The sequence below is a fragment of the Anabrus simplex genome, chromosome 1, assembly GCF_040414725.1.
Source record: "Anabrus simplex isolate iqAnaSimp1 chromosome 1, ASM4041472v1, whole genome shotgun sequence".
Lineage (NCBI taxonomy): Eukaryota > Metazoa > Arthropoda > Insecta > Orthoptera > Tettigoniidae > Anabrus > Anabrus simplex.
In genome coordinates, this window is record NC_090265.1 from 251347335 (window position 1) to 251371676 (window position 24342).

Sequence of the window (24342 nt, forward strand, 5' to 3'; positions counted from 1 at the left end):
TGAGACACATCAAAAGATCTTGTCTGGCTAGGACATTCTCTTAACCTCATCCAGATCGAAAATATCTCGACTATCACGAAAGAAAAGCTAAAGACAATAAAAAGACTGCATCAAAAGACCTCATGATTTCCAATGTTCGCAAAGCATATATTCGGTGAAATCAATGACAACGTCAAGCCACAATCCGTTTGTTGTCAAGAACCTGGCGTGAATTCTGTTACATTGTTGTAATTTCGTTCTGAATTTGTTGAATAACTTCCTTAACTCAGCCTTGTCGCTCTCAGAATAAAAAGTGGTTTGTTAATATTAGACAAATGGTTCTCGATTAGTTTTAAAAGAACATTGTTTTCAGAGTTAACCTTGTCTTTAATATGAAGAAATATATCTCTTCCACTGAGAGACATTTTTTCGCCCTTTTCTTACAACTTTCTGGGAAAAAAAAAAAAAAACCATGCATCAATGTTTAAACTGTTTGGATTGGTAACATAGTATCTTCTTTTTCTACCGCTTTTCCCAGATCTGTGGGGTCGCGGATGCGAACTGTGTCGCACATGTGGATTTGGCCGTCCTTCTGACGTCAACGCTATATGGAGGGATGTAATCACTATTGCCCGTTTCTGTGGTGGTTGGTAGTGAAGTGTGTTGTCTGATATGACGAGGGAAGTGTTGGAACAAACACAAAAACCCAGTCTCCGGGTCAGAAGAATTAATCAGATGCGATTAAAATTCCCGACCCGGCAGGGAATCGAACCCGGTATCCTCTGAACCGAAAGCCTCAACGCTGAGCATTCAGCCAATGAGTCGGACATTGGTAACATTATAAATTGTTCAATTCATTAATTTATTCATTTACTTATTTAAAGGATTAATACAAATAAAAGTGGTCAAAAATTAATTTGATTGCATAAAATATAAAATAGGCTATAATAATTACATAATAATGTTTAATATATATATAATGATAATGAAGACAAAGATTAAAAACAGTGTACCTAATATCTCGAATAAGGTAAAATACAGTTTTTCCAAAGAAAAATTAGGATTAAAACAATGAGCAAGAATGGGCACCCGGTTCTTTGTGTAATTTATAAAACAATTAAATCAGAAGCAGGGAATATTAAAATTATGGCAGGATCTTGCGGGACTTTTAACTTATACATTATGAAACTTTGATTACCTACAATTTTTCCGCTATTTTAATTGTTTAAATAGTGTAATAACAATTGCATTAAATGATACTTTGTTTACTATGTATAAAAATACGTACTTTCAATAGTTCTTTCTGTGATACAATCAGTCGTAATAACTTGCAGGCACAACATTCAACGCTGTCGAGCATAGAGTTAATTGCAGCCTTCTACATGCTGCAATCGAAACGACTCTGCATGAGGTTATGAAAATCGCATGCTTCTTTCGAACGTGTCCAGCTCCATGGTTAAATGGTTAGCGTGCTGGCCTTTGATCACAGGGGTCCCGGGTTCGATTCCCGGCAGGGTCGGGAATTTTATCCTTAATTGGTTAATTTCGCTGGCACGAGGGCTGGGTGTATGTGTCGTCTTCATCATCATTTCATCCTCATCACGACGCGCAGGTCGTCTACGGGAGTCACATCAAAAGACCTGCATATGGCGAGCCGAACTTGTCCTCGGACACTCCCGGCACTAAAAGCCATATGCCATTTCGTTATTTCTGACGCTGCAGGTACCAACCCTACTATTTAGGGTCTTAAAAGTCCCCAAATTGAAACCTGGTTTTAGGAACTTTTGATCAGGTTTTCGGCATTTGGAACCACCTTGTGGTGGTGCAGTAAGCTTATCGTTGACCTGTTCCCAAGATAACAAAGATGTAATAGCAGAGTGACATAGCCACTGGCTTCTCACCAAAGTGATCACGGTTCGAATCCCAGCCAATACATGTGGGATATTTGAAATGGAAAAGTACGTTCTTGTGGTTCGGATTCCACGTAACTAAAGGTTGTGTAGCTATGATCACTAGGACCTATATCAACAATCACGTGAAAGTATAAGCTTGCTTGCTTGCTGCCTTTGCCTTTGAAAAATAATATTGCAGCCAGTAGCTTCTAACGCGTTCAAACTTTGGATTTCTTTCATGTTTATTATCCCTTATATCTGCCTATCAGTGGCCACATTCGGTGGCTCTCCGACCTTGACATTAGTCTCTCTGGTGCTTTGTCCATATCAACAAGCCTGCCCTACCTCATCCTTCACTCTCCTCCTCCCCCTCCAAGCTGAGATGAAGCCAAGGTTAACCGCGCTTTATCTAACTAGTCATATCAGGCGGTCTGCTGAGCGCCTATCTGGTCTGTATTCTTGGAGATGTGATTCGCAGCTTGGAATCCACAGGTACTGTATTTTCACATTCTAAAAGATTTAAGCTCGCCACAACTTAGCAGTTAAACCCTTTCCGTAATGCCACCCGTCATCCATACTCATTTTCCTTAGCGCTGGATCGGGCGTGGCTTCTCATTAGGTTTAATGGTTCACTGAACCCGTTGTACCAAGAAGCCATTACTTTCCTGATTATTCTTTTCCCAAGAGTTATTGGGCTGTTTTGGCTTAAAAAATGCGTATAAGAGAGCTACAACCAGCTCATTCGGTGGAATACACGCATCTGTGAGTTTATTCTGTTGAATGCCTCCGTAGTAGAGTTGGGGAGATTCTGAACGAGAGATTCATAATGAACTAATCATTGCACTGAACGATAGAATCATGATTCAGAGAACGAAATGAATCGACTCGTTTGTGAATCGAGAGATGACAGCCGCAACTCGTTCCTTGGTCCCTCGATCGTTCTGATTCACATCGCCAAATAGGGTATGCACCATTTTTGAATCAATGACAACTCTGTTATTTTTTATTTAACCTGAACTAAAAGTCCGGTTCACAAGTCAAATACTCCTATCCTAACCTTACTGAAAAAATATATATTTTTAAATAAGAAATTATCACGTCGTTTCAAGTCACACACATAACGGAAATATAATATACACTCAACTTCCAGCTCAATGCGAAATGTTAGGTTAAGTTTACTTTAAGGTTCACGTTTCCGTTCTCGTTCTCTTGAACTACTGTGAACTAACGTGTGGAACAAGGCCACAAAAATGTTGATATCTAGTATAAATTTCAAATTCGATTGTCTTATAGTTTCGAATGGTAGCTACTTAAGTTTGGAAAGGATTAGTCGGACAGTTGTGTAGCATTTTTCGACGGTAACCTCTAAAAATGATATTACTCTTGTTAAAATGCTATCCATTCCCTTGAACATTTCACTTCTTGTAACTTGTAAACTTGCAAAGCAGTAGCAGTTATAAAGAACATAACGGAATGGTTCAACTGAGTCCATGGTTTCGCTTTCGGCTCTCCGTCACGTGGTAATCGAATGAACGAATCAAATGAACGAATCACTTTGGTGAATCGTTTCAAATGAATCGGTTCTTCTAAATGAATCAAATTACCTATCTCTACTCCGTAGCGTAATGATTAGCCAAGACCAACTCCAATCCTCAGACTTTAATGCTACTCTCGATCGCTCAAAGATGGCGAATCGAGTAGCCGGAATTGTTGGAAATCTGGGTTTGTTTTGGTTTGTTGTTATCGTCTGTAGGCTAGTCTGTGTAATTTTACTAATGTTGGCGATAAATGTTAGTTTCTTTGTAGAATAAAGTAAGCTAGTGTATTTATATGAGTCAGTGGGCATATACGATTTGTAATTATACGCAGTAATGTGAGAATGTGCTTGTTTTGATCATGTTTATGCCCATTAAAGAACATGAGTGCACTAGGTGGACCAGGTTTTAGTCTAACTATGGCAGTGCCTCTCATACAACTATTCTTAAGTTTCCTAGGGAATAGATCATTATGATAGAAATGGATTAGGAATATACATTGTGATTATTTTGAAGTCCATTACAAAACTGTAGCGTGCATACATCATTTTGAGAATAAGTCTGAGGTTATGGAAGCCCTTTATCTACTTCCAAACTATTCGTGTTCCTAGAAAAAATTAATTTAGATAGAATACAATTGATACTGTGTTATTCCGTCAGTGTCTATGTGCTTCAAAGTGTCGAGTGATTTAGATGCAAGTTTATTTTACAATAATCTGTGCATTGCCTGCGGAAATATTTGGCTGGATCTTGGAGTACCGGTATATCAAAACTTATAAGTGTGACAGTTGGAGCAATCTGTATACTGTTACACAGAAGATATAGTGACCTGAGGGATTAGCTGAGTTGGTAACGTAGGTTTTACTCTACCAACACCTTCCGATTCATGCTGTGGTTATCTGTTATCAAGCAGACTGCACCGAACTGAAGCTCGTGCATGTGGTTAAATATCAATGTTTAGTCAATAGAGTTTTTGCACTCATGTTCTTTATTGGGTAAAAACCTATTATATCTTTAGTGTCTGAACGTTTCATTACTAAGGTTACTAACTTTGTGTGAAGTGATATTATGCCATATGTGAACATTATGCTAACAATAGCAGGGCCGTTCATTGGGTTAACATAATCATTTCGGGTGTACTTGGGCTGAGTGACTTAGACGGTTAAGGCGCTGGCCTTCTGACCCCAAGTTGGCAGATTCGATCCTGGCTCAGTCCGGTGGTATTTGATGGTGCTCAAATACGTCGGCCTCGTGTTGGTAGATATACTGGCATGAAAAAGAACTACTGCAGGACTAAGTTTCGGCACTTCGACGTCTCCGAAAACCGTAACAAATGTAGTAAGTGGGACGTAAAGCCAATAACATTATTATTTCGGGCGTACTTCCTATACGTTGGGTACTGAATTTAAGGAATTGTCCACCACTTCAAAACTAAGGCAACAAATTTTGTTTCACAGTTCTCACGAGAGCGGATAAATCGAGGAATTTCGTACCTTAATTTATTTTGAAGTCCGCCTCTGTGGTGTAGTGGTTAGTGTGATTAGCTGTCACGCCCGGAGGCCCGGGTTCGATTCCCGGCTCTGCCACGAAATTTGAAAAGGGGTACGAGGGTTGGAACGGGGTCCACTCATCCCCGGGAGGTCAACTGAGTAGAGGTAGGTTCTATTCCCAACTCAGCCATCCTGGAAGTGGTTTTCCGTGGTTTCCCACTTCTCCTCCAGGAAAATGCCGGGATGGTATCTAACTTAAGGCCACGGTCGCTTCCTTCCCTCTTCCTTGTCTATCATTTCCAGTCTTCCCATTTCCCCGCAAGGCCCCTGTTCAGCATAGCAGGTGAGGTCGTATGGGCGAGGCACTGGCTATCCTCCCCAGTTGTATCCCCGACCCAGAGTCTGAAGCTCCAGAACACTGCCCTTGAGGCGGTAGATGTGGTATCCCTCGCTGAGTCCGAGGAAAAAGCCATCCCTGGAGGGTAAACAGATCAAGAAGGAAAGAATTTATTTTGAAACATTCAAAATGATGTTAGAAGTACCATTTCAACAGTTTTATCATGTATTTTCATCTATCCAGCGAAGTGAAATCTAAGAAAATGCGTTATTTGACGAATTGAAATTTCTAAATAATCAGCTTGTTGGTCTCTTTTCTAGTAGAATATATGCTATTCTTGTTGGCGAAGCGTTTTCATACTTGTAAAACTGATTTCCCCTATGATGTTATATTTATCATGGTAATTTACGGCCGTTTATATAATATGTAGGCCTACGTGATATTTTCATGTTAGCCAATACCAGCAATCCGGCTACTTCGGCCGCCATGTTTTTTTTATATTACGGTCTGAGGATTGGAGTCGGTCTTGGATTAGCACTATTAGCTGCCGAGAGGGCATGAGTGCTTGAAAAGAGCTGCACCAACTCAGGATGAGGACACGAGTTTACATCCTGCTGAGTGAACCATCGAATGCTACTAAAGTAGCCACCAGGTGTTTAAAGCAGAAGTCTCAACAGAAAGTAGTGGCTCATGTTCCTCCATCTCTGTCAAAGTTCTCGTTATTCACATTAAAGCAGGATGGGGTAGGGGGAGAATTGGTCTTTGATTTCTATGAAAATTGTTTTAATAATTACAAGTTACTTTCTTGCGGTGCCCTTTGTGTTTATTTGGAAACCGGTGTTATTGCGAACGTTTTACGTATGTTACAGCTACCCCTGTGAGTGGGGTTAGGGTGGGGGTGGTAGAATAACACTCACGGTAATCCCTGCCTGTCGTAAGAGGTGACATAAAAGGGGTCCCAGGGGCTCTCGACTAGGGAGCGTGGGTTGCTGATTACAGGATCCTTAGCTGAGTCCAGGCATTGTTTCCACTTGTGCCAGGCTCTTCACTTGCATCTATCCTATCCGACCTCCCTTGGTCAACTCTTGTTCTTTCCCGACCCTGGCGCTCTTTCATTTTTACGCCCTTCGTGGCCCTTGTCTTTCTTTGGCCGATGTCTTAATTTTTCCCTTCCATTTTGTCTCTCTGATTAGTGATTAGTGTTAATAGAGGGTGGTTTGGTTGTCCAGTTGTATTTCCTCTTAAAACAGTAATCACCACCACCGCTAATAGTGACAGCTAAAGCATGTGCTTTACAACGGCGGAAAACATTGTTAGTCTTCTCTAGGAAACGAACTTTTCAATTTTTCTATTAGAAAAAAAAGCTTGAAATCAAGGCTTTTTGAAGGCCCCCCTCCCACTTCCACATTTTAAGCTTAGATGAGTGCCTATTGCATCCTTATGATCTGATATTATGTTGATTTGATGTCGGAATTAGTCATCCAAGGAAAATTGCTTTATTAATGGTATACTAGAGGACCCGTACCGCTCCGCAGCATTTGTTATAAACAGGTCAGATAACTCGTCTTGCTATGCCTGTCGTAGCCATATTATTTTGCCTGCCCTTTTCAATGGTTTTATTGAACATTTAATAAGAAGCGCGTTACGTTATGCTTCAGTTCGTAGTCAGAATTCATCCATTCTGGCGACATCATGCTGTCTTTTTGAAAAAAAAAATCTATATATTCCCTACCGGTATTCATCCTGCAGTTCCTGATAAAATCTTGACATTGTATCGTGGAAGGCAATGATATTTTTAATCGCAGTTCCATTTACAACGGTTATCGTGTGAGCTCATAGGTGAATCTCGAAGGAGCGTTTTTTATCAGGCAGAGAACTTTTTATACATGGCCTTCACTTTCTAGTGTAGCTAGGTTATCCTTCGATAGGTGCTCCCAGTTAATCTCTAAGGCGTACGTCGATGGGGTATGTTTGTATATGGACTTTTTTCTCTTAGCAGCATGTAAGTTATCAGGAACGCTCTGCCATCTGTTGAACATATTTGGAAGCTGGGAAAGGTTAGAGAATCAGATAGTATCCAGCAGGCAGTAGTATTCTTCCGTGATCAGAAGAAGTGTATACTCTCTGACTTGACAGGTAGAAATCAAACATGGCTGCATGCAGTGGCATTACTCATAATGAAAAGCACATATATCAGAATATTAATAAAGTATTAGTCGCTTAGCAACCCGCTAAGTACAGAGTGTATTGCGGGTTAGGGTAAACCTTCTCCTGCAGTTATTGGAGTGATCATTTAATGATTTTCATTTATGATTATTAAAAGTTGGCTGAACTTAGAGACCTACCAATGTCTCATGATTCTTCTTCTTCTGGTTCCTATCCGTTCCGGATGTTGGCAACCATCTTGGCTGTGCTCGTCCTGTCACTTGCGGCTCGAAAAAGCTCTGTAGATGTTTTAGAGGTCCACGTTCTGATGTTCTTAAGCCAGGATATTCTTCTTCGGCCAACGCTTCTTCTTCCTGGAACGCCCATGGGTCGACGCCCCGAACAAATGCAGGCAATAGGCCATGAAGAGTGGAAGGTAAAGGCTTCCACCATTGTTAACCTCGGCACGTGATGGGGTAGAGTGGTTAGATCTACGCCCGGCCGCCTTTGCCCCCAGGAATTAACCTGGTACTCATTTTTGTTGTAGGCTGAGTGAACCTCAAGGCCATATGCACCTCCGGAAGTTGAAACCTCGTTTCTTACATTTTCCGACTTCCTGACGGGGATTCGAACCCACGTCCTTCCGGGAGAACCGAGCACGCCTTTACCGCCTCGACCAGGCAGCCCCTACCGAACAAATAGCATTTTTTAAAATTATCTTTTAATATATAGATATTTCTAACATTAAATATGTAAACCTCCATCACCGAATTTCATGGGCCGCTACTGTCTTGGATGCATTTTCTCTAGCCATTTACATTACAAAGTGAATGTGTCTGCAACTACCTTAACTAACAATTGGGTGCCAGATATTTTGTTGGCAGCGAATGTCGATCTTTCATTATCTTTCGACTTGTTCATTTAGCAAAGATCTTGCAAACGGCCGTTTCTTTGTGAAAGTCCCATTAGCAGTAAATAGAACTACTCGTTTCAAACAGGTTGCAATACAATATCATTCTCCAGTTTGCGATTACGATTTCAGAATTTTCAAATACGGTACGGTATATTGTTTTCAGAAAATGTGGGACTTCTGATTTTAGTTTTTTCTATAAAGCAGGAGAAATTATTTAGTCTAATTTTTATTTATTTTCAGAACAGATTACCTTAAGATTGTGTGGACGATGTTGAAGCTGTTTTGGTTACTTGTCCACAGAACAGGATTGTGTTCTCGTAAAATTATTCACAAGCTAGTATGTTTTATCACAATGATCCATTAACTGATTGTGTTAACAAGCGATTTATTTCTTTTGTCTACTAAGTAAAAAATTGATTAGAGAGAACATCCTTTCAGTCATTGCATTAATGCTTGAAACTGCAGAGTGATACTGACATATTTTAGGTAGTTTACTAAATTACATTTCTGAAGGTTATTTTGTTGAAAAATTCACACCACAGAGTTAAATTTTGATCTACCCCAGACATGCTAACTTACGTTTATGAACATCACAAAACTGATCAAAATGTTGCCCTATGGTCAAATGTTTGATTTCCAGGTTCACGGAGCTCGATAACTGCAGTCGATTAAGTGCGACCTGTATCCAGTATTCAGGAGATAGTGGGTTCGAACCCTACTGTCGGCAGCCCTGAGAATGGTTTTTCGTGGCTTCCCATTTTCGCACCAGGCAAATGCTGGGGCTGGACATTAAGTAAGGCCACGGCCGATTCCTTCCCACTCCTAGCCCTTCCATGTCCCATTGTCGCCATAAGACCTATCTGTGTCGATGCGACGTAAAGAACAACTTGATTTCCAGGTTCTCCAGACAATAGAGGATTTTATCAAACTTTATGTCTTTACCATTTTGAAGGGCATTCCATTGGAAATACTCAATGAATCATGAACCATGCTGCATTGTTGCCAGTTGGGCGAAGGATCACGTGTCAGGACTCGTTTAATAAGAATAAGTTTCGTTTTTTTGTATAAATTCAATAATTTTGTGTGTACACATCAAAATGTTGCCTTGTACTTCGTATTTACCCGGATTATGTATACAAAAGTCGAAAATAAATTTAGTTCATTTTTTGTCAGTCTTCAGTCTACCGAGGAGTTTGCATTTTCAGTAAAGGAACGATCATCACCAAGGGATCAAGGAAGCGACTGATTCAAGCTTTAGGGGCCGATGACCTGGATGTTAAGCCCCTTTAAACAACAAGCATCATCATCATCATCACCATCATATTTAAGCTTTCGATATTTCCTATCTCTACCTACTTATGGCTCTGAGTCCTAGATTATAAATGCTGCACATCATAGGAGAATCAAGGCCTTCGACATTACTTGCAATCGCAGAATGTTACGAATATCATGGGTAGCAACAATAATGAATGAATTAATTCCAAATGAACTAAGAATTGGTCCTAACGCACGTCTGCTTCTGAACTTCCAAAGGTAAATATTTGTATTTTTCGGCCATGTCATGCGGTGAGATGACATTGAGAAGCAGCTTATCCATGGCAAAGTTGATGGAAAACGACAGAGAGACATTCACCAAACCGGTACATTGACCAGATAAACAGTTTGAGGAATCTGCCACTTGAAAAGAGAATGCAACCTGCAGAAGATCGCGATGCATGGCAGAGTAGTGTAGCCATCCACACAATGCTTATAAGTCGCTAAAAATCAGATCAAATATCGCTAGAAAGTCGCTAAAGTATAAACAGTTTGCTGATATCACATATAATATAAAAACATAAGAAACTGAAATTCGGTAAAAAGGGAACATCTTCACAATAAATCAAGAGTTCATAACAGAAATTACATACCAGTACCGTAGGCAGTTCGTGAGAGAAACGGGCTTTACTCAATATGGTACTTTCAATGCAACTCTTACAAATTGCAATCAATTTCTAAATTTTTACTTTTCTGAGTTCCCTCAGTCCCTCAGTTTCAATATTTGCGTGTGTCAGGTAAAGTGGAGAGTAAAATAAGCTAGTTCTTTGAGAAGGTTATTCCCGGTCATTCATTATACTGTATCTTTCTATCCATAACTTCTGTTCAGAAATCGGATTATTTGAAAGATTATTCCATTTCATTATGTTCAAGTTCTGCGAATGAGCATCACTGGAACTAATTTACGAAGAAATGTAACCACTTACTCATCTAAATCGAAAAATGTGCTTTTCGACAGAATTTAGGAGTTGTTTATTGAGAGCAACGTCATTTTCTTCAACACTTTGAAATTACTCTCTTCATGACAGTTCTTTCAAAAGTTTTGTTGTGAGTTACACACAGCACTTATGTTTTCGACTAAAAGACTTTATCTGGTACCCAAAATCTGATAAAAGACGAACCCCGCCAAAATTGGTATTAACATCACAAGAATAGTCACTCGTCGCTATAGAGAACTTTGTCGTCAGATGACAACCAGAATCCTCCAGATCTGCCAGGTTGAGTGGCTCATACGGTTGAGACGCTGGCATTCTGATCCCAACTTGGCAGGTTCGATCTTGGCTCAGTCCGATGGTACTTAAAGGTGCTCAGATACGTCACCCTTTGTCGGTAGATTTACTGGCACGTAAAAGAACTCCTGCGGGACTAAATTCTGGCATCTTGGCGTCTCCAAAAACCGTCAAAGTGCTCATTGGGACGTAAAGTAACATTCTTATTATTAATCCTCTAGATTTAACGACTTACCTGTAAAGTTGGCAACACTGTGGTGGAGTGTTCGTGAAGATACTGTGCATGTTCCTCTGGTGGCGGCAGTGCGGCACGCCGGGGACGGCTTGAATCATACAGGATGTTTCAAACCTTGTGGGTAAAATTGAAACAGGTGATAGTGGGACCGCAACCGATTATATTGAGATAGGGAACCAATGGTCGGAAATACATATTTATCGTTTTATGGACATACACAGCGTATACCGCATAACAACAACGTAGCTCAACAACGTACACTGGAACAAGCAGCGGATGATCCCTGACCGCTAAACAGACGTACTGAACACAACTTATAGCACGTGTGTCATGTGACGACCGCATGCATCGCACCGGTGCGTTAATCTGTGCCGCACGTACACCACTACCCCTGGTGCCAGTTGTCCATTGCATCAGACACCTTGTTATGTGTCCATGGTGAGGTGTGTTACTGTGTACAGTGCATGACGCGTGGTCAAAGATGGAACGTTAATCGTCACGAGAGTTGGCAGGCATGCATTTAATGTACGGTGCGGCAAGATGTAGTACCCGTAAAGCAGCATGAATGGACATAGAATGCTTTCCCAACAAGCGTCATCCTAATTGGAAGAAGTTTATCTCCGTGGATACCACCTTACGAGAGACGGGGACGTTCACGCCACAGAGAGCCGGCCAAGGTTCCCATCAAAGACATGTCCAAACACCAGACTTTGAGGAGATGTTGTTGGATCGTGTGGTCGACCACCCAGCAATAAGCACCCGTCAACTTGTCCGTGAAACGCATACTGCAAACGAGAGTGAAGAGTACTGGCGGAACAGGTATTACACCCCTATCATAAAGAACGCATACAAACACTGGTACGAACTGATTTAGGGACCCGCGTTCCCTTCTGTCAATTGATTATCCACCGCAGTGCTGTAGTGCCGAATTTTGTACAGGCCTCATTCACCCGTTATGGTGTTTTCAACAACTGCAACAGCCACGTCTGGAGTGAGGACAATCCCCACGGCCACCCACATCGATGGCCACCAACAACGATTCTCTTTCAACATATGGGCGGGCATTGTCCAAGATCCTCTAATAGGACCTTATTTCATGCCTCCCCTTTGACAGGTCCACGTTACCTGGTGTTCCTGCCAGATGTGCTGCCACAGTTCCTGGAGACTGTACCCCTTGTTGTCCGCGAAAGGACGTGGTTTCAACATGATTGTGCACCAGCCCACTTAGATGTTCATATCCGCAAGCACCTGAACAACACGTTTCCTCATCGTTGGATTGGAATGGGAGGTCCTGTCCCATGGCCAGCGCGATCGTAGGATATCACACCTCTGAGCTTATTCCTCTGGGTTTACGTCAAGTCGTTGGTGTATGAAACCCCCGTAAAAACGGGTGAAGACCTGCTTGCTAGGGTCCAAGCTGCCTGTCTCCTGGTACAATAGACACCAGGGAACTTTGAAAGAGTGCGGCAGAACTTCATGCACCGTTGCCATGCATGCATTGAGAATGGCGGTCCAGTCCATAGACGCGCTTTCCCTGTCACCCTCTCTCCCCCTGTGGGTGGGGGCGGTAGACTAACACCCACGGTTACCCCTGCATGTCGCAAGAGGTATCTACCGAGGACTCTTAATTCGGGAGCGTGTGATGGTGACCACGGGGCCCTTAACTGAGTCCTCGCATTGCTTCCACATACCTGCACGAGGCTCTACACTTTCATCGACCTTCTTTGGTCAACTCTTATTCTTTCCCGACCCCGAGGCCTAGGGAGTCTTCCATTTTCATGCAATTCGTGGCCCTTGTCTTTCTTTGACAGGACCTTCATTTGTCGAAGCGTCGGGCCCCTTCCAATCTTTCCCTATTTAGGACCGTGGCCTTAATTCAGGTTATAGCCCCAGCATTTGCCGTGTGCGAAAATGCGAAACCACGGAAAACCATTATCAGGGCTGCCGACGGTAGGATTCGAACCTACTATCTCCCGAATGCAACCTCACAGCTGCGCAACCCTAACTGCACGACCAACTCGCTCCTATTTACCCCCTGATTAGTGTTAATAGTGTGTTGTTGCCCAGTTGTACTTCCTGATAAAACAATCACCACCGAGCTCGATAGCTGCAGTCGCTTATGTGCGGCCAGTATCCAGTATTCGGGAGATAGTAGGTTCGAACCCCACTGTCGGCAGCCCTGAAAATGGTTTTCCGTGGTTTCCCATTTTCACACTAGGCAAATGCTGGGGCTGTACCTTAATTAAGGCCACGGCCGCTTCCTTCCCTGTCCCATCATCGCCATAAGACGTATCTATGTCGGTGCGACGTAAAGCAACTAGCAAAAAAACCCAATCACCATTGCAACCACCTGTACAAAAAATTAAGTCGCTACACAGATAGATGCAAGTGAGTACGATTTCGTTTCTCTTGCACAATTTATTAGTGGGTGTGAATTGTGTATACATTACATGCCGAACTGAAATCGCGTAAGAAATGTTACGAGAAGAGCTGTGGACCAGATGAAATTCTTAATGAAATACAAGGCTCTAATAGCAGGTGAGAGAGAACTAAGAGACTTAATGGGACTGACGTTTTTGATTTTCAGTCTGCTATTAAAATTGATGCTGATAATTGTTGTTCTAAGGCCCCTAATAACTAGGTTAAAATTGATTCACATTAAAACACAGTCATACAGCAAGGTAAGTAAAGAATACCGTCTGCTCATATCTTTAATAAAATTGAAAAACAGATTTTTGATGTGCATCGTACAACATCGTATTAAAACTTTAATGATGTTCGCGTCTAGAACGGCTAATTTTGGGTTTTGGCTTAGCAGTGTTCACTAACACACACATTTCTTCATTTTATTAATCCTTTCTTACTAATATTACAGGCTTTTATCGGCAGGAAGCCACCTGTAATTTCTATGTCACAAATAACTGATGAATGAATGCAGTCAGCATTGTCCTGTTGTTAGATAGGAATGGAGACATAAGCGCGGCGCCACCAGTACGATGTTCATACCAGTGCACGGCGCTTATCCACCGAATTGCGTGTAGAGTCACGAGGTTCGAATCCAACCGCGACCAAGGAGAATAATCTGTTTATCACAATATCACGGGAAAACAGCTTAACAAAATTTCTCGAAGTCTGGCTCTGTACGGTGGTTATTGAAGGTGCCCAAATGTGCCAGCCTTGTATCTGTAGATTTACTGGCACGTAAAAGAACTACTGCGGAACAACATTCTGGTATCTCGGCGTCTCCGAAAACCGTGAAAGTAGTTAGTGGAACGTAAAAACAGAAACATTAATTATTATATTACAATGTAAGTTTATTAGCAAAGCGCAGTTGGACCAATGATGGTAGGAGGTAGGTACATTATGTAAGATGGAATTACTGGTGAGACTCCTAGTGTTATCTTTCTGAACAAATACTCATTATTTAGCGCCGATCAAAGTACGAAGGTAAGTCAGGACTGAGTTTGCGCTTCATAAGCCTTTGTGATAAATGATGTAACTCAGAGTGTTAGGAGTTTAATTGTCAGCTTTTGAATATTACAGAAATTATGGTTGGTTGTTATTACTGCAAATATGTATTAAACAAAGTAAGTTCGTAGTTTTACGCGACTGCTGATATCGGGTATACCCTATAGCCACGAGACCTCCAGTTTTATGTGGAATCCGAACTGCAGGGACGTGACTTTTAATTTCAGAAATACCATATGTATTAATCTAAATTCGAACCATGGCCGCGTTGGTGAGAATCCAGTGATGAAGCCACTCGGCTATCTCGCCCATGTTCATTCTTCTTCTTCTTCTTCATCTTCTTTCCGTTTGGACCATCTATGGACCACGTTTAGCTTATGCTTTTCTGCTTCCTGTCTCTACCACTCCCAAAACTTCTTCACGTTTTGACTTCTGGCCTCTCTCTGTCATTTTGTCAGGTTCGGCTGCTTTTTCTCCGGTTTCTGGAACTCCCTGTGTGTGTTGACAATCTTTCTGAATGCGTTTCTGTCCAGCATATGTTCAGTGTTTAGGCCTAGTTCGGATAGGCTTTCTGCATGCAAGTCGTGGTGCTATTGCATTTTTAAAATCCGAGATCCGTTTTAGCTATTCTATTACTGTCATTATTATTATTATTATTATTATTATTATTATTATTATTATTATTATTATTATTATTATTATTCATGACCTTTTCCCAGTTATCTAGTGTTGTTCAGTCGTCAAACCCGAAGGCTGGTTGGATCCTCAACAGCTCCGCCATCAGCTATCATAGATGGCCTAGGCTTCACTGAAAAGGCGTACTAGGGAAATGAGGAGTGAGGTAGTTTCCCATTGCTTTCCTCACCAAGCCAGAAGTTGCTATTACATATCAGTCTGCCAAGCCCACTGAAATGCATGCATCAACTGACCCTATGAGCAACATTTTCACACCATTCATAGCAGGGACTGACTGCAGAAGGAATGGCATTATTAGCATCGCTCATACCTCAGTCACTTTCATATTATCAGAGCCAAGGATAAGACTATGACAGGTCAATGAAAGTAACAAAATTACTCTAGCCTATACCAGAAGACATAGTGCACTCTAAACACTAGGTCCTGCCAGTAAAGGCATAGTTATCTAGTATCGGCACTATTTTTTTAAACATTCAAATAGTTGTTTCATTCTCCCCGTTAGGGGAGCGGGCCACCAGTCCAACAATGGGACTCTTTGGCCGGTTACATGTACAAATATTTGTTTTGAAATGTTTTATATGAGTGTGCTAATAGCACGAAAGTTAAAAAAAAAATTAGTCTTGTGTAGAACACGTCATCAGAAATGAAAGTCTTTTTCTTGAAGTACGAAGCACTACAAACTTAACAAAAGAATAGTGAACATTGTTTTTCTTGAAGTGAAAGAATGTGGAATGAAATGATAAACAATATCGAAATTTAAATATACAAGCAGTGACATAATATTATTATCCATTTCTTGTCCGTGTAAAAAAGCTAAGTCGTCATAAGCTCTGAGAGATCGGCACTAATGTATTAGGCTGGTGGATAAGTCCATAGCATTTTTATTTTGCATGTTGGTACTCCGGTTGCTATGAGTTTGTTTATCATCATCTTCATCATCATCATCTGTTTACCCTCCTGGGTCGGCTTTTCCCTCGGACACAGCGAGGGATCCCACCTCTACCGCCTCAAGGGCAGTGTCCTGGAGCTTCAGACTCTTGGTCGTGGGATACAACTGGGGAGAATGACCAGTACCTCGCCCAGGCGGGCCTCACCTGCTATGCTGAACAGGGGCCTTGTGGAGGGATGGGAAGATCGGATGGGATAGGCAAGGAAGAGGGAAGGAAGCGGCCGTGGCCTTAAGTTAGGTACCATCCCGGCATTCGCCTGGAGGAGAAGTGGGAAACCACGGAAAACCACTTCGAGGATGGCTGAGGTGGGAATCGAACCCACCTCTACTCAGTTGACCTCCCGAGGCTGAGTGGACCCCGTTCCAGCCCTCGTACCACTTTTCAAATTTCGTGGCAGAGCCGAGAATCGAACCCGGACCTCCGGGGGTGGCAGCTAATCGCGCTAACCACTACACCACAGAGGCGGACGTTTGTTTATCGATTATAATTTTTCGTTTTGAAGTGCAAGTGTTCAGCTTCAGGTTACGCATTGAATTTTTCATTTATGCAGACAGTGAGCGTTGCTGTGGACGTTAGAAAACTGAGTGTCAAGTGGAGAAAGTCGAACATTTCCGACATATCTCTTTGAGTTCAATACAGGGGCGAATGCAACGCAAGCGGACAGAAGCATTTGCGCCATGCATGAGGACAATGATATCGGAGAGAGCACGGCAAGAAAATGGATTTCTCGTTTTAATTAGGGTTGTTTTTGTATAAGTAAGACTACACGTTCAGGAAGACCTTCGGGGTTTGATGAAAACTAACACCTTAATCCACAATGCAAAAGAAAGAATTTAGTCCATTGAAGGGTAATTTGTCATTATATCCCGTTAATAATTAATTTCATGTGGCTATTTCTAGCCGAGTGCAGCCCTTGTAAGGCAGACCCTCCGATGAGGGTGTGCGGCATCTGTCATGTGTAGGGATATGCGTGTTATTGTGGTGGAGGGTAGTGTTATGTGTGGTGTGTGAGTTTCAGGGATGTTGGGGACAGCACAAACACCCAGCCCCCGAGCCTATGGAATTAACCAGCGAAGGTTAAAATCCCTGACCCGGCCGGGAATCGAACCCGGGACCCTCTGAACCGAAGGCCAATACGCTGACCATTCAGCCAACGAGTCGGACATTATATATCCCGTTGAAATTACATTATGTTTTTCACCCCAACATGATTATTCTATAGCCAATCATTGAAACACGGACCAACAATCCCCCTAACACTTAAATTCTCTCTTTGTTAGCCTCACCAACATCCTCCATCGTGATACACGTCAGTGTAGCCTAGAATTGACAAATGTGATGAACAGTGACCATTCAACCATCGTGCGACATTTACATCCAGTGGGCAAGATTCAGAAACCGGGTGTATGGGTACCGCATGCTCTAAGCCAAAACTACAAAAATTAGCGGGTTGCCATATGTACATTTTTGCTTGCTCGTCATCGATTGGCTCGAGAACATCGAGCATTCCCATCCAGTATCGTTACTGGTGACCAGAAATAGTGTGTTGATGCTAACCTAAGAAAAGGAAAGGAATGGCAAAGCCCTAACAAACAAAACAAAAGAAAGCAAGAAAGAAAGAAAGTAGGTGTGGCGGTCCACACCGTCACACCGAATGCAAGGTGCCACGGGACCAGGCGAAGTGCGCCAACTGTCACGGCAGTCACGCGGCTTCGTTCCCTGTATGCCCGTGCGTCAAAAAGGCAGTCATCGCAAAAGCCAAGGCGCAACAAAACATCTTGCACAGTGCAAACCATAGTACCAAACCCCAAACAGTGCTTCCCACACCCACACCACCATCAAACAGTGAAGTTCAAAATTCCCTGCTTCACTTACTCCTCATCCCCCTGTGGGTGGGGGCGGTAGAATAACACCCACGGTATCTCCTGCCTGTCGTAAGAGGCGACTAAAAGGGGCCCCAGGGGCTCTGAACTTTGGAGCGTGGGTTGACGTCCACGGGGCCCCTATCTGAGTTCTGACATTGCTTCCACTTACTTGTGCCAGGCTCCTCACTTTCATCTATCCTATCCGACCTCCCTTGGTCAACTCTTGTTCTTTTCCGACCCCGACGCTATTAGGTTTGCGAGGTCTAGGGAGTCTTTCATTTTCACGCCCTTCGTGGCCCTTCTCTTATTTTGGTCGATATCTTCATTTTTCGAAGTGTCGGATCCCTTCCATATTTTCCCTCTGATTAGTGTTATATAGAGGATGGTTGCCTAGTTGTACTTCGTCTTAAAACAATAATCACCACCACCTCACTTACTCCTCACCCTCCTTAACAACCAAGTAACCCCACTTCAGGGATCCCTCGGTGGATTGAGTAGCTGAGACCCCTGAAACCCCAACCAAGCATCAATCCCTCATACCACCAAGATACATCCCCTCCCCCTACCCACCAAGAGACAGCAGGTTCTCACTTCCTCCAACACTGGTTCACCGGACACGAGGTGGTGCACACATACATGCTGCATATTAGCGATGCTAATTAAAATAACCCACATAACTGTAAATCTTGCTTTACAAATAGTGGTCGTCACTGCGAACAACATCGGTAACTGTCTCACTGTTCACCGTACAGCAACATTGGGCGTGGTCAGTGCTTGGATGGGTGACCACCCGGCACTTATTTTATTTATCGTATGATGTGCACAGATAGATTATATAAATAAGTATACACTATATACACATTATATACAAGCAGAAGCCTATAGTTCCAAATCAAGTCCATTGATCCAGTTTAAAGCCTCCTCAGTTGCATTATGAATGTCCTCCAAAGAACCTTGAAATGCTCTCTGTGGACACTCGGCAATTACGTGGTGGATGGTCTGTGAGGTAGCTCCACAATCACACCCAGAAGACTTCTGCCAGCCCCATTTATAAAGAGTATAGCCGCATCTTCCTTGATTGACTCTTATCCTGTTTAGAGTCCTCCATTGACGTCTGGGTAGATGGAATCCGGGAGGTTGAACATGAGGTAGAGTCACAAAATGTTGATTGGGAACAGAAGACTGCTGCCAATGGTGTAACCAGGCGCTCGTGATGGAGAACCCAGATTCTTCCAGTGTAAGTGCAGTGCGCCAGGGTGGAGATCTAGACTTAAGTCGTGGAGGGGTAGGTTGAGTAATATCCTGGTGAACGGGGAGGTTGGAGTCCAGGCTGGTCTTCTTCCACAGTTTTAGAAGAGCTTCAGACCTTCTTAAGCAAGGCGGTGGAATATTACTGAGTGTAGGCAGCCAGGCCACGTTTGTAGAGCGAATACAACCAGTTATGATGCGCATTGCTTGATTTAGTTGAGCATCAATCTTCGCAGTATGAGCACTGTTCAGCCAAGTTGAAGCGCAGTATTCGGCAACTGAATAGCAAAGAGCTAGAGCAGTAGATCTCAACACTTGGTTGTTAGCACCCCAGGATGTGCCGGCTAATTTTTGAAGAATATTATTCCGACTTTTGATCTTGGCGGCTGTGTTGTTAATATGATGTTTATATGTTAGGGATCTGTCTAATGTGACACCTAAGTATTTTGGGAAGGGACAGTGTTGTAAGGATTGGTTTCTGAATGTTATTGTAGGCTTGTAGTTGGCAAATTTATTTCTGAGATGAAACACAGATGCGACAGTCTTTTGTAGATTTGGACGGAGGCACCACTTTTGGAAGTATGTATCTAGTTCTTTTAGATCTGCTGTAAGAATTTGTTCAGTTTCTGGAAAACTTGGTGTTTGGCTAACCAGTAGTATATCATCTGCGTAAATAAATTTCCTGGACTTAGTTGCTGGTAAGTCAGCAGTATAGAGGTTGAAAAGTAAGGGTGCCAGAACAGATCCTTGTGGAAGTCCATCATTCAGTTTGTAGGTTTTGCTTACTGCATCATCCGAGAAGATCTGAAAGTTTCTGTTGCTAATCATATTGCCAATAAGATTTGTAAGCTTGAAACAGGGGATGGCAGAGATAAGTTTTAGCAGGAGCCCTTCTCGCCAAACAGTATCATAGGCTGCTGATAAGTGTAAGAAGACAGCCATACTAATCTTCCGATTCTCAAATCCATTTTCAATATGAGAGGTCAATGCAAAAATTTGGTCAGCGCAATTTCTTCCAGGTCTGAAGCCAGCTTGTTCTGTGGGAAGGGGATTATTGATGGTTTCTGAGATCCTATTGTATATTAGTCTTTCCAGGAGCTTTAGAGTAACACTTAGCAGTGCAATACCACCCGGCACTGCCACTTACCGATACATACACATAGCTGTGCTGGTCGTGCCCACTGAATGTAGGCGTTACCCCGGGCATACAACAGATACATAAAATCACACACACACATACAGAGTTAAGCAACATCGGGTGTGGTCAACCACTGGATGGACGACCACCACACACACACTTCTTACCACAACACAGCGATAATTACCCATCAGGCAATCCTATACAAACTCAGCAAATTACTAAAAAACACACTACAGATAACCCACATTACAGGCCGACAGAGGAGACACCGGTATCGGCGAGACACAGGATGGATATACAGAACCTAGGGTCAAATACAGTGTAGACAATACGCGACACTGAGCGAGATATCGAGGGACAGCTATTGGAACTCACTCTAGCGGATAGACCTGAACAGTACTGATTCTCTCATAAGAGCACGTGTATTTTTGTGTGAAGTTTTTGGTGTTATTTTTGCGTATTCAGTGAGTTGACATAAATAAATAGTAGCGTGTGTCATTCCTTGATATCTCCTCTCAACATGAGGGGAAAGGTATGTGCTGTGTTTGGCTGCAGTAATTACGAAGTAGAGAAAAATGCGCGGTCGTTCTTCAGGATACCTCGTGACAAGAACATGTAAGTAATATTGTGTTTGCATATATATTTTTCCAGTGACAGAGATTTTTATAGTACTTCATAATCTTATGACCTGCTCGACCCATATTTTAACTGGCATAAAATGTAATACGCATAATTTATTGTATAGTGCAGCAGTTAACCTTCAATACCGATGTGTTGTTGTAGGTGTGTTCTGTGGGTTTTGAAATGTCACAGAAGTGATTTGGATAAGGTGTACAAGAAAGAAGGGACGTTACGCTTATATAAGAATTATAAGATCTGTTCAGATCATTTCCAGGCCAGCGACTTTAAAAATCCTCGACTATACAGCCAAGGGTATATTACATTTGTACTCTAATTGTACGTAAATATTCCTCAAAGCATCACTATCGACAACATTTTCATACTTTTCTTTCTTTAATCCCTCTTCTCATATTAAGGAATTTTATAGATTTTCTTTCTGTTAGTAGGCTTCATGTTAAGAGGAAAATTGTCCAGCTTTTAAATGTTAATTCATTGCATCATGTGTGCAAAGAATGTGCCGATATTTTTATTGACAAGTGTCTTAATGTGATCATACAATGTTTTTAAATGAGAAAAAGATAAATCTAACAGTAAAAATTCAGGCAGGAATGCTAAAGATAGAAAAGTAATGCGTAAATGAAAGATCAAGCCAGTTCACAGCAGCCCATTTCATATGTTGTTTGTGTGTCTAATTTCAGTCTTTGAATAATAACCTTTTAAATAATTATTCATTCATTTATCCAGAATTGCTTTAGCAACTTCGAAGTTAATATTTCAATACCACTTTCTTTCTAGACGTAATTTATTTATCCTTTTCCGTATATACATTTCCATTGATATTTGAATTTAGCGCGATTTGTTCAGGTCAAGTCACTAGGAGCGCCACCGTCGAATTGTCTCCCATTTTAGCAAGGCGAAATCCGTAAGTGTCGCGTATTGTCTCTACTGTATTTGCTAGGGTTAAAGAAAAGAAAAAAAGCAACTCCCCGTACAACGTCCAATGCGCTTCCTCGAAAGATAATGTTATGCATCTGAGTGGACAAAGAGGGTGTGTCGAATTGCTTCTCCGAGGAGTAACCGTCACTGCCGACGTTTATTGCCACCAACTGAGATGTCTTTCTGACTCAGTCCAAGAAAAATCGCCAACAAGATTGTGTAAACTGATGCTGCTGCACGATAACACTCGCCCGCACTCTGGTAACACTAACCACGAGTTGGATTGGGAAGTCATTCCATTCCCACCTTATTCGCCTGATCATGCTCCCTCAGATACTTCACCGTTGCCTCTCTCTATCGAGTAACCTTCAAAGAACTTCCTTTTCGGATGAAAATGCACTCCGAACATGGCTTGACGACTGTTTAAAACTCAAAACCACAAGATTTCTGCAGGCGTAGGATCGAAAAACTACCCCAACGTTAGCAGACTGCTGTAGATATTGAAGGAGAATATATTGTTCATGATTAACTTCTCTCTTAGGTGTATAATGAACTTGCGAAAAACGCTACGGACTTACATACCAATTCCAATAGATTAAGCCCAGTTTTACGACCGGCTGCCTACCATATGTGGATGAGTGTATTCATTGTAGCATTTTTTTGTGGTGGTTGGTAGTGTGGTATATTGTATGTAAATGAAGATGTGCTTGAAGACAAGCACACACATCCAGCCCCCTGAGCTAGAGGAATTAACCAGACGTCGCTAAAATTCCCGACCTGGCCGGGAATCGAACCCGAGACCCAGTGAACCGTAGGTCAGTACGCTGACTAGTTATCATTATTGTTATTATTCTTTCTTCCTTATGCCCGTTTACAGAGCGTGTTGGAACTTGTTAGCTTGATGATGGTTTTCCTTTCTTCTTCTTCTCCCAAAATCTCTTCATGAACTTGCTATGCTGTTTCTTGCGTTCTTCTTCTTCTCCTTCTTATTCTTCTTCTTCTTGTTATTATTATTATTATTATTATTATTATTATTATTATTATTATTATTATTATTATTATATATAATTCGCTGGGGCCATCAAGGACCACGTTAAGTCTTGTTGCATTTGACACTGAACTTGGCCTTCTTTAGAGCCCAAATTTCCCTCATTCTTTGTGAGTGGGCCTGCTTACGCTCCTCCTCTGTCTTCGGTTGCTCGTCTCGGTTTAGCCCGTTCGTCAATATTTTCTTGCGGAAGAGATCTCTGTTAAGGGCGTCTTCAGCTGAGATATGTAGCATTTGAAGGTCTTCTTTGGTATTTCTAAACCAGGGAATTGTGGTTGTGGGGTTTGAATTAAAAAAAAGTGAAATATTTCTTTAGTTAACTTTCTTCCGTCCATTCTTTTCAGATGACCGTAAAATCGTGCCCGTCTTTTTCTGATTATGTCGGTAATTTTCTCTATTTTGCTGTAAACTTCCTTGTTGGAGCTCTTTTGATGGACTCCATTTCTGTACTTTGATCCCAAGATTCCTCTCACAATTTTGCGTTCTCTTTTCTCCAGTTCTTCAAGGAGTCCTTTGTTGGCATTTAGAGACAGGGTTTCGGCTGCATATAGAACTACTGGCTTCAGAACTGTTTCATAGTGACGTATCTTGGTGTTTTGGGAAAGGCACTTTTTGTTGTAGACTACGGGATGTTTGGTAGGCTATTTCCAGTTTGCGTACTCGCTCCTGAAGTGCTTCTTTGTCCAGTCCATTTTTCATGATGATCTCACCCAGGTATTTGAATTTGTCTATTCGGGTGATGTCCTCGTATTTTGTATGGAGTTTTGGTGGAGCCTCTTTGATGTTAGTCATTACTTCTGTTTTCTCAAACGATATCTGCAGACCAGTTTGTTCGGCAATTTCCTTTAAAATTTCAACTTGAGCTCTAGCGGTTTCTATGTCGTTTGAGAGAACAGCAATATCATCGGCAAATGCTAAGCAGTCCGTTGCGATCCCCTTAGATTTCGTTCCTATTCTCAATGGACTGTAGTTGGTTTCCTGTAATCTCACCCGCCAGGTTCTGATGATCTTTTCAAGAACACAGTTGAAGAGTATCGGGGATAGCCCATCACCTTGTCGGACTCCTGTTTTGATGTCAAAGGAATGCGAGAGACATCCGTGGAACTTCACCTTGGATTTTGTATCGGTCAGGGTGGCTCTAATTAATGCCAGCAGTTTCAAATCAACTCCAAATTCATTTAAGATGTTTACCAGGACTTCCCGGTCAATGGAGTCGTACGCTTTCTTAAAGTCCACAAAAACAGACACATACTGCTTGGACCTTGGTGTACAATATCTGATGATCGTTTTGAGATTTTGT

The 24342-nt window shown here is 42.0% G+C and overlaps 2 protein-coding genes across 5 annotated transcripts in view; both read left to right on the forward strand.

Annotated features, from left to right (window-relative positions):
• The window catches only part of FER (tyrosine-protein kinase Fer), a 751747-nt gene that overhangs the window by 502124 nt on the left and 225281 nt on the right, over positions 1-24342 (forward strand). The gene's annotated exons all lie outside the window — the stretch shown is intronic.
• Positions 2255-24342, forward strand: part of LOC136864600 (juvenile hormone esterase) — a 48496-nt gene continuing 26408 nt past the window's right edge. The window contains exon 1 of the mRNA XM_067141822.2: positions 2255-2363. The gene's annotated coding sequence lies outside the window, so the exon portion shown is untranslated. The remainder of the gene's footprint in view (positions 2364-24342) is intronic.